At 42.9% G+C, this 16,969-nt stretch overlaps 1 long non-coding RNA gene across 1 annotated transcript; it reads left to right on the top strand.

Annotated features, from left to right (window-relative positions):
* Positions 1-11,620: 11,620 nt before the first annotated feature.
* On the top strand, positions 11,621-16,081 carry LOC101769179. The gene is made up of 3 exons (XR_002677082.1): positions 11,621-12,725; positions 13,441-15,480; positions 15,613-16,081. It is a non-coding gene; the product is annotated as an uncharacterized LOC101769179 (long non-coding RNA).
* Positions 16,082-16,969: the final 888 nt, after the last annotated feature.

Consider the following 16,969-nt stretch of genomic DNA (forward strand, 5'->3'; position numbering starts at 1 on the left):
AGAAGAGTATAACACTTCAGTCGTTGATAAGTTGATTATAGACTTGCAGCATCCATCCTCATTTTTTTAAAAATGACTGCTAATGCACAGTTTTTATGTACAGATACTGATTGTCAAGAAACAAGGTTACTATAGTGACCATCTTGCCTTGTTTCAGAGTTCAGGCTTTTGATACCAGCACGAAAGAAAAAAAACATGGCGACAAGAACACTAATTTGCACTGAAATAAGGAGTGTATTAGCCTTTGACAACAAACAATGCTGTCCTTCAGACAGAATAGAGACTACAGACTAGTAATTTTCTGACACTATAAACACTATCAAGCACAGGATGGCCACAGAACAGGCACATCTCTGATCTCTCTTCCTCTGACTGTGAGGAAGAACAGTCACTATGACACTTGAACCTACCACCACTCTAGGCCCAATTGGGCCCAGTGTCAGGCCCCTGATGGGCCCATGGCCCTGGAGTGCTACATTGTCAATCCCTCCAGCACACGAGCATGGTGACGCAGCAGCGCACGATGTAGAACCTTGCCCTCTGCTCCTTCACCAGGCTCGCCAGCCGGCCCGGCACCGACCGGGCTGCCGGGCCTCTCGACGTCCGGGCCTTGAGGCTCGCCACCGGGCTCCCCTCGCCCGCCACAGCCGACGATCTCCGGCTTCCCTTCTTGAACAGCATCTTGCTCTTGTCATCCATGTACATCTCCATCTCTCTAGCTAGCTCTCTCTAGGAATCAAAATCCAGTGGCAAATGGGAAATGAGAAGTAGCTAGCTCTATGGAGGAGGAGTTGTTGTTGCAAACTTGCAATGTGCAGCAGGTATCTTGCTCGTGGTTGGTGATTGCAGATGGATGGAAAGAGTGGTGAGGCCTGGGTGGTATTTATAGGCCCGGCCCCTGATGGGATTCCATTCCAATCCAAGTTAGAGCTCCCGTGTTATGCGCTGTTAACGAGTGATTGGATTGGGAGGCCATGGGTGGTGATTAATTAACTAAGACTAATCTCCTCCATTTGTTGCATTGTCCGGTGGGACATCTCTTTCCGCCGCGTCCATGATAGTATAATGGACCATGTCCCCCGGGGACAGGGCCGTGGGCCCGGCCGGCTTGCATTACGTCGCATGCATGGCCCTTTCGGATCGTGCCTGTGGTCTCGATGATCTTCATTTGTATTTTGTTCTGAAATTATTTTTGCAATCTTGTTGCATGTAATTGCTAGTACTTTGATGATATAGAACTTGGGACCAACGCTGGGCCGCTGATTGCGTGTTTGCGGGGGCAGGCAGTTGGGCGACACGACGCCGCCCGCGCGGTCCGCCACAAAGACCACACCCGGCCCGCGTGCTCCGCAGAAACGACAGTGACCGCGGCCGCGCGCGCACCCACGGCAGGGTCGCCCGTGCCCGTCCGCCGGACAGTTGCCACAAAGATGAAGTGGACTGCCCACCAAGCGCCCTAGCTAGCTAGGTAACTGTAGGGTCAAAACCTCTCGCCCTCACACACCCCACGAGTGCACCCGCCGTACATGCCCAATCGTGGTTGCATTTGCAACTCGCGCGACATAGAAACCGACAGCCTTATCGCTGCCTCCAGGCATGTCCATGTCCTCGTGCAGATTTTGCTTTGCTTGCAGTTGGTCCATGCATGCATTGCACCGAGAGAGATGCATGTCTCCGACACATATATGATTGAGTCGGATGGCACGTCGTTTCAGAGAGCAAAGGCAACGCCGTCGAGACCAGCAGGCCAACACAACACGTACGCACGGTCTAATCCGACCATCACAGTACGCCTCTCGAGACTCCAGTTAAACCGAAGCCGTGTCGCTCACTGACAGGTGGGCCTCCCTCGGTTAAACTCGTGCGGTTAATCGGTCAGCTCTCGTCCACTGTTTTCAGGCATTGATCGTGTTGTCATTTGTTGGGCCAGCAGCTGCGAGCACACTCCCCGGCATCTCATGTGGCCGTGCGCCCACGGCACCAACACACCAAGCCCACATGCACGGCCGCTAGGCACTCCGGACAAACACTCGCTACAGGCTCTCGATCGGCAAGACAGGGCAGGGCATCCGCAGCGGCCACAGGCAGTGTGGTCAACCAGCTTGGAGCATATATTCAGACATGAAACCTGCCCTTGTCAGGCATATTGTTCGAAAATACATCGACATAATCTCAAATACAAACATTTCATTTGGGTTGCGTTCTGGCCAATGATGGTTTTGGCAACAGCGGTTGCAAAGATGCTCAAAGTTTCAGTCAAAAGGAGTCATCTGAGATTCAATTCGGAACCAAGTACACCTTCACGAATCTCAAAGCAGGATCTTTGCAGACATCGAGAGGTAGCACTTGAAGCTGCAAAACGACAAGATTGAAGAATTAGTTACAAGAGAGATTATGCCGATGGTTATGATGATGGTCGATGTATACACTGCTCTGTCACCACTGTCTGCCATGTGACTGTCAGTCAGATAAGCCCCCCAGGCTAGATTTAGCTCGATCGGACACAATTGCCACTGACTCTTATGTTTGGCAACCGGCCGTAACATCGGATGTTTGGATGCTAATTAGAAGTATTAAATATAGGCTAATTACAAAACTAATTGCACAGATGGAGTGTAATTCGCGAGACGAATCTATTAAGCCTAATTAGTCCATAATTTGACAATGTGGTGCTACAGTAACCATTTGCTAATGATAGATTAATTAGGCTTAATAGATTCGTCTCGCGAATTAGCATAGGGTTCTGCAATTAGTTTTATAATTAGCTCATGTTTAGTTCTCCTAATTAGCATCTGAACATCCGACGTGATACTGTTAAAGTTTAGCACCTCATATCCAAACAGCCCTGCTAGGGATCCGGGCACCGGGCACCGGGCACGCACATGCGTGTCATGATTTGACCAGTCGAGTGACTTGGCTCCCGAGCTGACACGTGTCCAGATCACGACGTGGGCACATCATGGTGTTATGCTGCTAGCTCTAAGAGAGAAGTGAAAAACAGGAGCAGCAGGTAGCATTAGGAGACGTGTTGTAAGAGGGAAATGTATTGGGAGATGTGCGAGGCCATCTCTTATTCTACGCTAGCTCTTCACTTTATACACCGTTTATCAATTAAAATTCTATGAGCTACCCGTTGGAGAGGGCCTAACGAGCATGTTTAGAGTAATCCATCGGTGTGCCGACATGCTGCCGAAAGATAGCAACGAACATGCACATATTTTTAAAATTAGCATGCAAACTGTGTGCCTGCATATACTAAACACGGTGCATGAGAGAGGGAGAGGGAGAGGGAGAGGGAGAGATCACTAGTTAATCTGAACCCATCATGCATTAGCATGTGAGTTCAGTAGCAGAGGCAATGAACACACAGCCATGTGCACTAGTGATGGATTACCCTCGGTTAGCAACAGGACACGAGCTCTCCGAACACGCCAGATGCGTACAAATCAGGGTTCAAACGATTGAATCAGGTCAAGGTAATCAGGATGCAGATATGTCCATGTTCATTATCAGTACTAGATTGCTCATACTGATTAACTGATACTGTTGTTAGTTTAAATGGCAGTCTCATTAGAGAATTTTAGACGGTGAGGATGTGTTGGTTAGGTCCGGTCAGGGGAAGCGACAAAGGTGGTGATCGATCGACCAATTGTCTGCCACATCTGCACTTTTTTTGCATCCCATGTGCACAAACCACCATTTTTGCGGTTTGATGCATGCATGATGCAGATTCTGCCTGAGTATCCAGTAGTGGTTAGTTATACCAAATCTAGTGTATCATCTGTCTCATGCTGATGTGTAGCTCAACGACTAATTGCTGCCATTTGAGACGCAGGAATTTCAATTCCCATGAAAACTGTTCAAGAGATGTTTTCTACAAACTTCAGTATCAGAAAAAAAGGGCGTGTTCATGAGCTATGTCTTAGCATTTTTACAACAAAATGCATGCTGCCCTTCAGGCAGGAATTAAATCGATCGAAGCTATAATATTTTGACACGCTACTACAAACTCTAGGAACCACAGGATGGCCACAGAAAAGATAGGCACATCTCTCTCACTCTCTTTCCTTTCTCTCTCACACAACAACACACAGGACCTGCAGGCTGGGCCCAGCAGGGCTCGTGGCTCTTCTGTGGAGCGCCTGATGGGTCGGCCCGGCCCTAAAAACCCACAGCCCAACGAGCTAGTCCCTCCAGCACACGAGCATGGTGACGCAGCGGCGCATGATGTAGAACCGAGCTCGCTGCTCCTTCACCATGCTGGCCAGACGGCCTGGCACCGACCTGGTGGCCGGGCCTCTCGACGCCCGGCCCTTGAGGCTCCTCGAGCTCCCCTCGTCGGCCGCCGGCGCCGACCTCCGGCTCCCCTGCTTCCTGGAGCTCGACAGCTTCCACTTGTTCTCGTCCATGTACGACATCTCCATTGTTTTCCTCTGGTACAGATGAGCTTAGCTTTCTCTCTGTTGGTGTACGCTTGCAGTGAGCAAGAACTGACGGCCGCAGCTTGCTCTCGATCGAGAATTGGTAGCTGTTTGTTGCAATGTGTGGTCGCCTGCCTTCGGTGTGGTGTGGGTGTTTGTGGATGGAGATGAACTGATGAAGTCAGTGGTAGGGGGGAGGTGCTATTTATAGTTGTAGCCCCCGAGATGCTAATCCAAATAATGGGAGTTTGGTTTTGCTAACGTGTGATTAGGTTGGACTGAAGAGCCCATGCTAGAGATCTTGTGTGGTGTCTGGCGAGGCATCTATTTCCATCTTACTATTACTGTTGGAGGCGCCTTTTGAAACCTCCAGATGCCTTTTTGAATCTTCCAGATGAAGCCACGTAGATCCTAAGTGGACACTCTAGAAAAAAAAGAAATCTTAGAAATTCTCAAAAAAAAGCAAAATATCTGGCCATCAATCGGTAGACTCAAATCATCATAGCCATTAGATCTATTATATTTTCTAAAAAATTACCCACCTATGCTATTATGAAAATAGCCTAAAGTAACCCCCTAAATCTATATCTAAATTACCCACCTCTGCCATTATATAAAATAAACTAAAGTAACCCCTAATCTTCATCTAAATTACCCACTTATACCATTATAAAAATAATTTAAAATAACCCCCTAAATTTGTAACTAAATTGCCTACCACTAATACTTTAAAAATAACTTAAAGTAACCCTTAAATTTGCATCTATATTGCTCACATATTTCATTATTAAAAATAATATAAGTTAACTCTAAATTTGAATCCAAATCAAATTCATTAAAAATATAAATAAATCTACATCAATATATAATTCTAAATTGTCTATATATAATTATAAATTGTCTATTTCTTATACTATTACTCCCTCAGATCTTTTTTACATTTCACATTTATTGAAAATTTGTCCAAATTTGATCAAGTTTATAGAAAAATATAAAAACATGTATACTTCCAAATATATGCACTATCAAAATATATTCCATGGTGAATTTAATGAAACAAATTTAATATTAGAGATGTTGTTATATTTTACTATAAACTTGGTCAAAATGGACAAGTTTGACTTGGGACAAACCAAATGTGACATATAAAAAAGAATGGAGAGAAGTATATAATATAATGATTAAGGTGTATACGTATTATGTGTGTCACCATTTATAAATATATAGAGGAAGTGATGAGAATATAGATTTCTATGTTAGTGTTCATTAAATAAATTCAAGCGCATACATACATAGACGTGGCTCCGCACAATTTTGTAGCAATGTGGCCTCAAGATAACAGTTTCGTAGCAATGTAGATAGTAGTTGATAGTACAATTAACTCAAGCCTCAAGATAACAATTTTGTAGCAATGTGGCATCAAATTTTTTTAGTTGGAAGCTCGGAATTAACTCTCAGGAGAAATACTAGAAAAAAAAGATAAATCCTAGAAATTCTTACAAAAATATGAAACATCAAACATCAATCGTGTAAACTCTAATAATCATAGTCATTGGTCTATTATATTTTCTAAAATGTTACCCAACACTATCGTTATGAAAATATTCTGTAGTAAACCCCTTAAACCTATATCTAAATTATCCAACTCTGACATTACAAAAAGTAATATAAGTAACCGCATAATCTTCATCTAATTACCCATGTATATCATTACAAAACATAACTTAAAATACCATTCTAGATTTGTATCTAAGTTACTCGTGCATTTCATTATTAAAAATAACCTTAAGTAAGCATCTAAATCTTAATCTAATTATCTTCATGTTCATCATGCAGAAATATCCAAAAGTAAACTAATATGTGATTCTAAATTACTTTTTTGTATTATTGCTAATATAGAAATACTAAGTCAAGATATATACATATGATGAGTGTCACAATGTAGACCTTTTTACATGTATGTGAGGAAGCGATGAAAAAATATTATTTTTTTATGCCTATGAAGGTGCGATGCAAAATAAAAAAAATATGAGTGTGGATAAAAAAGTGTATAGAGTAATTACTAATTAAAAATCAATCACAACTAGATAAAGATAAGTACACATCTATATGAGTATTATGTTAGAGTTAAATAAATAAGAGAATAGTAAGGTAAATAATTTTTATTATTAGATAGCAGTATCATTTCAAATAATTTTCAAATATAATAATTTTTAAAGATATTAGCCCGTGCGGAAGCACAGGTTGATAGATTAGTATCTCTAATAATGTATTGGACCAAGTCCCCCGGAGAAAGGGGCATCGCCCGGGTGGCCTTTTCAGATTGCTCTTGCTCTTGTGACATGGTTTCTTCTGAACATGTATCTTTTTTTGTGTATGCAACAAACAATGTATAGAGCATAGTTACCAAAGTTATCAAAGTTACACCTCCTAAGACCACGAAAAAGGTCAGAATATCAAGTCCTTTTACTCAAGTAGGGAGCATATTGTTCTGTAGCTCAATCGGTTCCTCTCCGAAAGGTTTACTCCCTGTCAAATGCTGAAGGCTCCCAGATCAACGTACAATTGTAGACCACACCCCGCGCGCTGCGCAGAAATAAACGGCAGCGACCGCGGGCACGCCGCACACGCACGCGCGCACCCACGGCACGGTGGCAGGAGGGCCGCCGGCTCCGCTCCGTGTCCTCCACCTCGGGGGCGCGGGGATCTTCTGCGCCGCAGACGCCTGGCTCTGTCTCCTTCTCGTGCTCTCGGCTTGTGTTTCTTTTCATTATTCAGCTGCGTGGTCGATCTTGTGCATGTCCTGCAGGCTGCAGCTCATCTCAACAGCTGAACATCTGATCACATTGCATTGCTATCTGTTGGGGCAGCAGCGAATCAAGGCTCTGGCCGGCAAGCCCAGGACGTAGACGAGCCCACATGCCCGGCCGGCCGGCAGCACGGCACACTAGCTGTGGAAGACACACGAAGGCAGCGAGACAAGGAATGGCAAGCAGTGGACGTACTCTCCACTAGTGTCGTCTCCTACATCGACAATGGGATACACACATCTCGGACCATTTGTTGGACAAGTGGCACATGTTTTCTCTTAATTCTCAACTAGCTTAAATGCCGGTATATATATCGAGCATTGGCAACCCAAGCAAGGTTTTCAAGACGTGTGACGAATAGACTAAGGAGACGAGGTAGGGATGAAACTGAAAACCATATCCACTGCTCCGTAGCACTGCTCTCTGCCATGTGATTGTCAGGTAATGAAGCCTAGGCCTTGTTTAGTTACCCAACTTTGGAGTGCCAAAATTACTGTAGTAACACTGTAGCGTTTCGTTTGTATTTGTGAATTATTGTCCAAATATTGACTAATTAGGCTCAAAAGATTCGTCTCGCAAAGTACAACAAAACTGTGCAATTAGTTTTTAATTTCGTCTACATTTAGTACTCCATGCATGTATCGCAAGTTTGATGTGATGGGAAATCTTCTTTTTGCATAGTGCCAAAGTTGGGATTTGGGGGTGAACTAAACAAGACCCTACATTTGAGCTCTTGGTAACCCACATGCGACTTGACCTAGTGACTTACCACCACATGGCCGAGGGAACGATCAGGCGACACAAGGATCCGGGCGCCAGCATCCCTAAAAGCAGTTTGACCGGTCAAGCTCATGACCGTCTCATACATGTGTCACATTTCCTCTACAGTTATATTTTGAAGGTGCTTCTCTGTTACCTGCGTTTTTTACTTTTTCTCTACCCGAGATTCACATATTTTGCCACTCAGGAGCTTACCGAGCTGAGCAAGGATGTCCTTCCCTCTTCTCTCCACTAAGCTCCATGGGCTCCCCCTACGTTGGATCTACTGCTGGAAATGATGTTCCTACTATTAGTGCCAAGGATTTAAATGAATTTGTCTCATACATTTTTAAAAAAATCATCCCAGTCAAATGAAGGTTCTTTTATGACTTGCAAATTCATTTGCAATCCTAGAATATGAGGCAATCTGGGCAGTACCTTTTTTGCTTGGAATATGTGAAGATTGTTCCACTTTGTTTCTAGGGTGCCACTACAGAGTCAAAAACTTATGGCTCTTTCTTGGTGTTTATGTGCCCACTCTACATCTACAAGACTACAACTAGAACTACATGGACGCGCACACTTTTGGTTGGTTGCCTTTGCGTGCATCTTGAATCCCTGTCCCTTGTGTCCTTGTCGATGTGGACTGCCCACCAAGCCGGGGGCCGGCTCGCTAGCCGCACGAGTGATGAATAATCGTCAAGCCATTGTCGAATTAATGGTGGATCACACAGACATGCACGGTCCTAGCAATCTGAACGTAACTCCTGCTTATCGCGCGCCTTTCGCTAGAAAAAGTTGTCACCGGCGAGCATTGGTGAAGTACGGAGCATTTGAGCTTTGAACTTGATCAAACCTCATCTATACACGAAATTAGGGTTATGAACAGGACAAGAGCTAAGAATGGCTACAAATTAGGGTTCAAAGGCCGAGCGAGGGCACTGGGCACGGAATTGATCGATCTTCATGCTGACTGTTAGTACTAGATTGCAGGTAATGATCGATATCATAGTTTAGGTGTATGTATAGTACTGAATTAGCTCAAGACACAACAATATTATTTTCAGCAGAGGATTTTGGCCGGCCGGAGAGGATTTCAACTTCCAAGCCATGTGCACAAAGCAACCTCCCTTTCGGTTCATGCATCTGTCTGACTTGTTGACATCTGTCTCATCTCTCATGTGGTACGGTCAACAACATATGGCTAAAGGTCGTTAATTTTGTTGCTTATTTAAAACAATACTTACCGCATCCAACTGTCGTATTGAGTACGTGTAGACATGCACCGATGCCAAGAGCATGTCAGTTGTCAGAGACGCCCGCCCCCGAAGAGGAAGAAGGCGGACCGTTGTTGGGCCAGAATTCAGTTCCTACCCGCTGTCACAATATGGGCCGAATTCATCCTCGTGTTACAGGCCGAAATAATGGATGGGCCGAGTCACTCTACCCTCTCTCTCTACGGGCCGCAATGTTTGTTGTGTTGGCGAAGGAGCTGCGGCCCAAAGTTCCTCGTCCTCGTGTTGAACCGTTTTTCTGAACGGGTTGTTTGGATCTGAGTGTATTCAAAACCAGACTAGTTAAGTTAGTGTAAAATCGTGTTTGGATAGACGAGAAATACTAGGAATAAAATCGTGTTTGGATAGACGAGAAATACTAGGAATAAAAAAACTGATTTCTTGAGAAGTTGGTTTTAACAAAAACAACTACACAACCTATTTTTGCGAAAACTGATCTACCGTGCTGCTTCTGTTAATTCTCCATCTTTTTTTTTTGTCGTGCGTGACTAAAGGATCTACTAATGACAAAATTCCACCCTAATACTTTTCTAATTCATTAGATCCACGGATTTCATTAGATCCACGGATGACCACTAGTGGTATAGGAAAATCAGCGTTATTGATGTGATAACATTATTGAAACACGTTGTCGCTCATTCCATCCAAACACCGTTACTCTATAACCTCAAATCTAACAAACTAATAACCTAAAACTCCTTGTAAAACCTGTTTTAGAAAAACTAATCTGTAATTTTGTGATCCAAGCAACCACTCAGCGTTTCTGATATTTCCCAGCTGTTATCATATTCGTTTTTGATCTCTCGAAACAACGGCTTGGCAAATCGCCCTGTTCGGACATGTTTGCATTGCATCAAAATTCCATCGATGGGGATTAACTCACCGACCCAAGCTTGTGGAGTTGTGGTCAAATCTCTTCCTTTTCCTACCTGCCTTTCAGGACCGTCGCAGCCCCGCAGGTGCTGTGAATGTCTACAGCAGCTCATCTCAGTTCTCAGAAGCTACTGTCATCTATATCTACTGCTCCCTCCGTTCCAAATTATGGGTTATTTAGCTTTTTTAATGCATAATTTTGCTATACATGTATGTCTGGATGTATAATAATATCTATGAATATAGAAAAGCTAAAACGACCTACAATTTGGAACGGATGGAGTACTATTTAGTAATGCTATACACTGAGACATGTTTAAAGTTCTGTCACCGAGTTAACGACGCTACAAGCTCTTTTTCACCATGTTTTTCGACAGATGAAAACTAGGAGTTGCCCATATGTCAATTAATTTTGTAATGCCCATTGTATCCATGATTCAGATGCAAAGATATGACTTGTACAACTTTTCTTCAGATTCATCAGTATTACTAACTATGAACGTGAGACAAGAAGACCCCATGAGCTACAAAAATTTTGCAGCCCAGAGGTGCCCCTACAACTTGAGTTTTAGATTACAAACCCGCATACAAAATTACAAAATATTACAAGTTGCTCACTTGTCATCACTTGTGAAATGCTAGGGAAAAGAGACAAATTTCAAAGCTTACAGAATTCGGGGTAAAAAAAATGAATCAATATTAAATTTGCTCCTAGTCCTTCCTGAACTATCCTTGAAGGTGCCACAACCACAATTGCATAGTGATCTTTCGAGAAAAACAATTGCAAAGTGGAATGCTCTATACTGATACTCCTGTTTAAGTTTTCGAAGGTCCGGTTCTACAACCTGCAAGCACGAAGGTTAGTAGACGTTAAACACTAAACGGTTACCTTTAGCTCTTTACTCAGATTAAACGACCAATTAAATTAGTTAAACAGACATTAAACGAGCTAAACGTGTGATTAAACGGACACGACTGGGCATTGTGTACCATTTACACGGCATGTAAATGTGCTAAATGATCCTGTACTTTGTCATTGCAGTGATTATATATCTGCAAAACTTAAATTTTAAGGTCTTGAATTCATATGCAAACGTAATTTGGCTCCAAGGACGACTAGTAAATGTGTACCCAAAATTTACAAATGTTCATCCAACGAGTGCAGAGTCAACGCAGATGGTTATCGACTACTCCCTTCGTTCCAAAAAAAATATAACTCTTGCTTTCCAAGAAAAAACTAATTTTAAATTTGATCAAATTTATACAAAATATTACTAACAAAATCAATATCAATATATTAATGATGTATATTTTCGTACTAATTTTACGTGAGACGTGAATGTTATTTTTTTTATAAAATTGGTCTAATTCGAAAACCTCGATCGATTTCCCCAGTTTCCCAGCAAGCGAGAGTTGTAATTTTTTTGGACGCGGGAGTAAACAAAATCTGACAGAGACGTCGCAGTGCAGTAGCAAGTCGCTCGCACGACGCTTCCCAGCCATCAGCCTCTCCTCTCTTCCGCTTCCCCATAGCCCGGGTCAACGCGCCTCCTGCCGGATCGAGTTTCAGCGGTTCCCTGCATCTCCCACGAACTCCTGGTGGTCAGATCCGCCGCCACTCCGGCGGCGGCCCCTGGTGGAGATGACGTGAACCTCGGCTAGCTCCGGATCTGGAGGTGGTAGCCGGCAACGAGCAGCAAGATTTGACGGCGGCAAGCATCCCCACAGAGTCTTTGCATCCACAGCTGAAGAATCATTTCTACACGGCACACGACAGAGGGAGGGAGAGACAGAGAGCATATGGCTGGTGCTATAGTGAGTGCTTCAACGGGTGTGATAAGCACCCTGATTCCCAAGCTCTCCCGGTTGATAGAAGGGGAGTACAACCTTCAGAATGGTGTGAAGAGCAAGATCAACTTTCTAAAGGATGAGCTGAGCAGTATGCAAACCCTACTTATGAAGCTGAGCAACAACGAGGAGAGGTTGGATGTGCAGGAGAAGGACTGGAGGAACAAGGTCTGCATCGACCTCTTCATGCACAAGATGAGCAAAGATGGCACTGAAGCCAACCTTGTCAAGAAGACAATAAGTAAGATTAAGAATATATGGTCACGCCACAAAATGGCTAATCTAATTGAAGAACTCAAGACTCGTGTTGAGGAAGAAGGACATCGCCGCAAGAGATACAGGTTTGATGAACCTGCTAGCCAGGTCGTTCAAATTGATCCTCAGCTGCCAGCACTTTTTGTGGAAGCAGAGAGACTTGTTGGGATTGATGGTCCAAGGGAGCAGGTCATCGAGTTGATGAAAGAAGATGACTATGGAAAGCAACTCAAAGTTGTATCCATTGTGGGGTTTGGAGGTCTTGGCAAGACAACTCTTGCAAACCAAGTTTATCAGAAAATCAAAGGTCAATTTGATTGCTCATGTTTTGTGCCAGTTTCACGAAATCCTAACATAGCAAAGATATAAACTGATATGCTCAAAGAACTAGGGAGTTGTATTGATCCATCAGATGATGAGCGACAACTCATAGACAAGCTTAGAGCATTCTTACAAGATAAGAGGTACGAATAAAAATGATATTTATCGTTTCTTTTTGTATTTTCCCTATTTTTATTTATACATATGCTAATGTTTAGTTACTAAAAAATTCTTTACGATAATATTTATTATATTTAGGATGGTTGAAATAATATATTCTTGACCTCTTACGGAGTTCAGTTCAGTTTTATTTGCTTTTGGATGAACTTGGGTAATGGGTCATCCTGGAAAATACAAACATGGATTAATTGAGGAGGCATTATGTGAGATATATACAAAAATATGAGTATCCTTCAGCAGTTGTACAGTTTAAGGATATGCTTTGTAACAAATATTGATGTTCTTTTAATTTGTTCATACTTCATACAGTATAATTTCTTAGTTTGAGCAATTTTAGTGTTAATTTACTACATAAAAATTAATCTCAAACTGATAAAACACATTGACTAAAATAGCATTGGGGTAAACCTTCAGAAAGTAGAAAGATAGTGGTCCAATTGCCCTCTTGTTTGTGTGATGTTACTATATGGAATGCTTTTAAACTGTTTTAATTTTGAAATCAAGTTGTTAGGTGGGTGGTCTTGATGGTTTTTGGGGTAAGGCAGTATGGCACCTGATGCACATCTATTTTTGAAATAAGAATATGCTTATTTTTAACTGTGCACCATTTGGCAAAACAAGTAACAAGGCTAGCTACATGATCTAGTGTTAACATTTATTACCAATATGTATGTATAGGTACTTCATCATTGTTGATGATATTTGGAGCACACAAGCCTGGGAACTTGTTAAATCTGCTCTACCTGAGAACAATTTAAACAGCAGAATAATTACAACCACAAGAATTGACATTGTAGCTGAATCATGCTGCTCCAGTTTAACAGGATATGTCCACAAGATTAAACCTCTAAGCGACCAGCAACACATCAACTATTTTTCAAGAGGGTTTTTGGAGATGCCTCTGCGTGCCCTCCTCACTTTGAAGAAATGTCTCATGGAATCCTTAAAAAGTGTCATGGTTTGCCATTAGCTACTATCACTATAGCAAGCCTGCTTGCTGGGAAATCCAACAGGGATGAATGGGAACAAGTGTACAATTCTATTAGTTCTGCTTTTAGTCACCAAGGAATGAGAGATATACTTCTCCTTAGCTATTATGACCTCCCACACCATCTAAAGACTTGCTTGCTATATCTTAGTATGTTTCGAGAGGATTACGAGATTTACACGGAAGAGCTAATATGGAGGTGGGTAGCCAAAGGATTCATCACTAAAGTGAAGGATCAATCAGCAGATCAAGTCACTGAGAATTACTTCAATGAGCTTGTAAACAGAAGCTTGATCCAACCAATATACATCCAGTATGACGGCCGGGCATGTGCTTGTCGAGTGCATGATATGGTGCTTGAGCTCATCGTGTCACTGTCAAAAGATGGGAATTTTTCCAGCATAGTGGAAGACCAAAGCTACAAAGTAGGTGGTCACACGATTCGTAGGCTCTCTGTACAATCTGAACATTTGGGAGATGAAGTAATACAGGAGATTATGGATAAGTGGTCGCAGGTTCGTTCCATTAGCTTTTATGGATTGCAGGAGCAAGGAATCCCTCATCTGCAAGAGCTGTATTCCTTGAGAGTACTGGTTTTTTTTATTATAGCAGCCATCTTGGTAACCAACACGTTAAACATATAGGAAGCTTTTTCCGGCTAACATTTTTGTGCATCGCTTGTAGAGAAGTTACTGAGCTTCCAGAGGGTATCGGAGACCTGAGGTATCTCCAGACACTGGATATAGGGGGGAGTGGAATTAGAAATTGCCACCGTCCATAGGCCGTTTGCAAAAATTGGTGCGTCTTCTTGTATCCAATACTGTAAAGTTGCCTGATGAGGTTGGAGATCTACAAGCCTTGCAGGAGTTGACGACTATATATCAGTACTCCATAAAATTGGTGGAAGCGCTTAGACACTTGACCAAGCTGAAGAAGCTTGGCATAGATATGCTTAACAGATGGCAACTTGGTTGTGATACGGAACAGTACGAGGAAGCTTTTAAGTCATCTCTCGCTGCGATGGGTAAACATGGGCTTCAATCACTACGTGTTACCAAATATGATATCCTGGAAGAAGAACTGATGGATATATTGTGCTGCACTGTTCCATGTCTCCGGGAGCTTGTCGTAGACGGTCCTAGTATCACTCGCCTTCCAAAGCAGATTGTGTCTCTTGTTAATCTCACTTATCTTAGACTATGTATTGAAAGGATCAAACAGGAAGATCTCTGCATCCTTGGGGCCATACCTACTCTGCTCTCCGCAGATTTATCGGCAGCGCATGCCCCTGATGAACGGCTTACCATAAGAAGTCAACAATTCCGGTGCCTCAAGGAGTTTAGATTCTGGATTCATCATGCTCAAGATGGCCTGGAGATGTTATTTTTAGTGGAAGCGATGCCAGAGCTCCGAAGGTTATATTTAGATCTTGTGTTTGTAGCGATGGAAACAGAGTCCAAGATGGGGTTTGAGTTCAGCTTCGAGCAGCTTGCAAGCCTGGAGCACAACGGTGTCAGAATCTTGCCTAATAATGTCACCAGGAGCGGGGTGGAGGCTGCAGAAGCTGCTATCAGGAATGCAGTCAGCATCCACCCTGGACAGCCCACACTTGATCTAAAGGTTGAAGGCACCACGATAGAGGATAAGGACGAGGGAGAGGACAGGTCAGGACACGGAATGGCTGAGGTTCTCGAGGAGGATCCGTAGCGGAATGTACCGGAGTTTGCAAGGTACTGATTTGTTCTCTGGCATTTCTGAACTTCCTTCATCACTGTCGACTCATGCCCTATGCCATTACTGCCATGAGCCCATGGTGGCACGCAAGTAGGCAACTGATGTGTTGTTTCTTGTTTTCCATACAGGCAGAAGAACTCAAGCTGCTCATTTGTAAAACGAGATCACCGTGAGCTCTAAATTGAAGGGCGCTTCTTGCAATCTTGCTTCAATAACACTTTTACTCGTATTCACTGAATATGGTGGACTCATCCGTAACCATATTAGCTTCTCCAAGACAAAGAGACTTTCTTTGATGTTGCATCGGTTATATTGGGCAACATTAAAAAACCAGTTCAAAGCTGGCCATACGACATTGGCATGGGAACGGTGTCACAGAGGTTGTAGGCTTCTATAACAGTATTCAGTTTTGTTATGCTTGATGCTTTGTGTATTTTAATTTCTTCTGTATCATTGGAGCAATCCTTCAGCAACGATAATGTTCTTCGATGTTCTCTCTATTTTTGTTTCCCAACTATGTTGAATTCCTACCGGTCAAGGCTTTTGGACAAGGATTTATTTAGTAATTCAAATGCAAATGGTTTATATGTGCCACTATTCCCACTAATGAAAATCTTTCTCAGCCACAGAAGAGGAAAGCTGCTTTGTGAAATCTGATGGACATTCTGATAGTAGTCAGGAGTCATTGGTCACTCTGATCCTGCAGGTGTATGTGTAGCCTGGTGACGGCAGGTCGGCAGATAGGCAGTTGCAAGCTGCCTGACGCCCCGTGATCAATTCCCGTGGTCTGACTACATCAAGACCCCTTATTCCCCTCGTGTACATCAAGACCCCTTATTCCCCTCGTGTACATCAAGACCCCTTGTTAACTGTACAGTATGTTGAAAGTTTGTATCCCCCTCGTGTTACTTATATACCTTGCAGAACTGCTAAAACATATTTTAGGCAGTGATTTGTCAACTTTAGCCACAATGACAGCAAGCTAGAAGATTTGCAAATGTTTTGGCAAATGACTCGAACAAGGAAGCTGCAGCTCTATAAGGTTGAAGTAGCAACAGTTTTTTGGTGAATTACCTATTCAAGTGATGCTGACTTTGCATACAGACCTAATAATGTTTTGGTCTTTTAGATGACATGCAGTCCAACCAGTGAGGATAAGAAATACTTTATTGTTCATTAGGGCTTTTGATCATGAACCAACATAAGGTAATCTGTCACTTACGCAGTGACATTTCATTTTTTTGAAGCTAAAGTAGATATGCTTCAGTTTGGTCCATGCAGATGCAGTAGATATTTTACTACAGGTAAAAGTGACCCTCACATGTGCACTTGATTCACACAATGGCTACCTGTGATTCGTGGTTGTTCTGTTTAGAAAAAGAGATCGTCGATCTCCGCGACAATCGCACATCCTTGCAGTGTTCAACCTGTTACAAAATTTTCATGCAAGTTATATGAACTGAAGCCGATCCGATGTGGCCACCG

The sequence above is a fragment of the Setaria italica genome, chromosome III, assembly GCF_000263155.2.
Source record: "Setaria italica strain Yugu1 chromosome III, Setaria_italica_v2.0, whole genome shotgun sequence".
Classification (NCBI taxonomy): Eukaryota; Viridiplantae; Streptophyta; class Magnoliopsida; order Poales; family Poaceae; genus Setaria; species Setaria italica.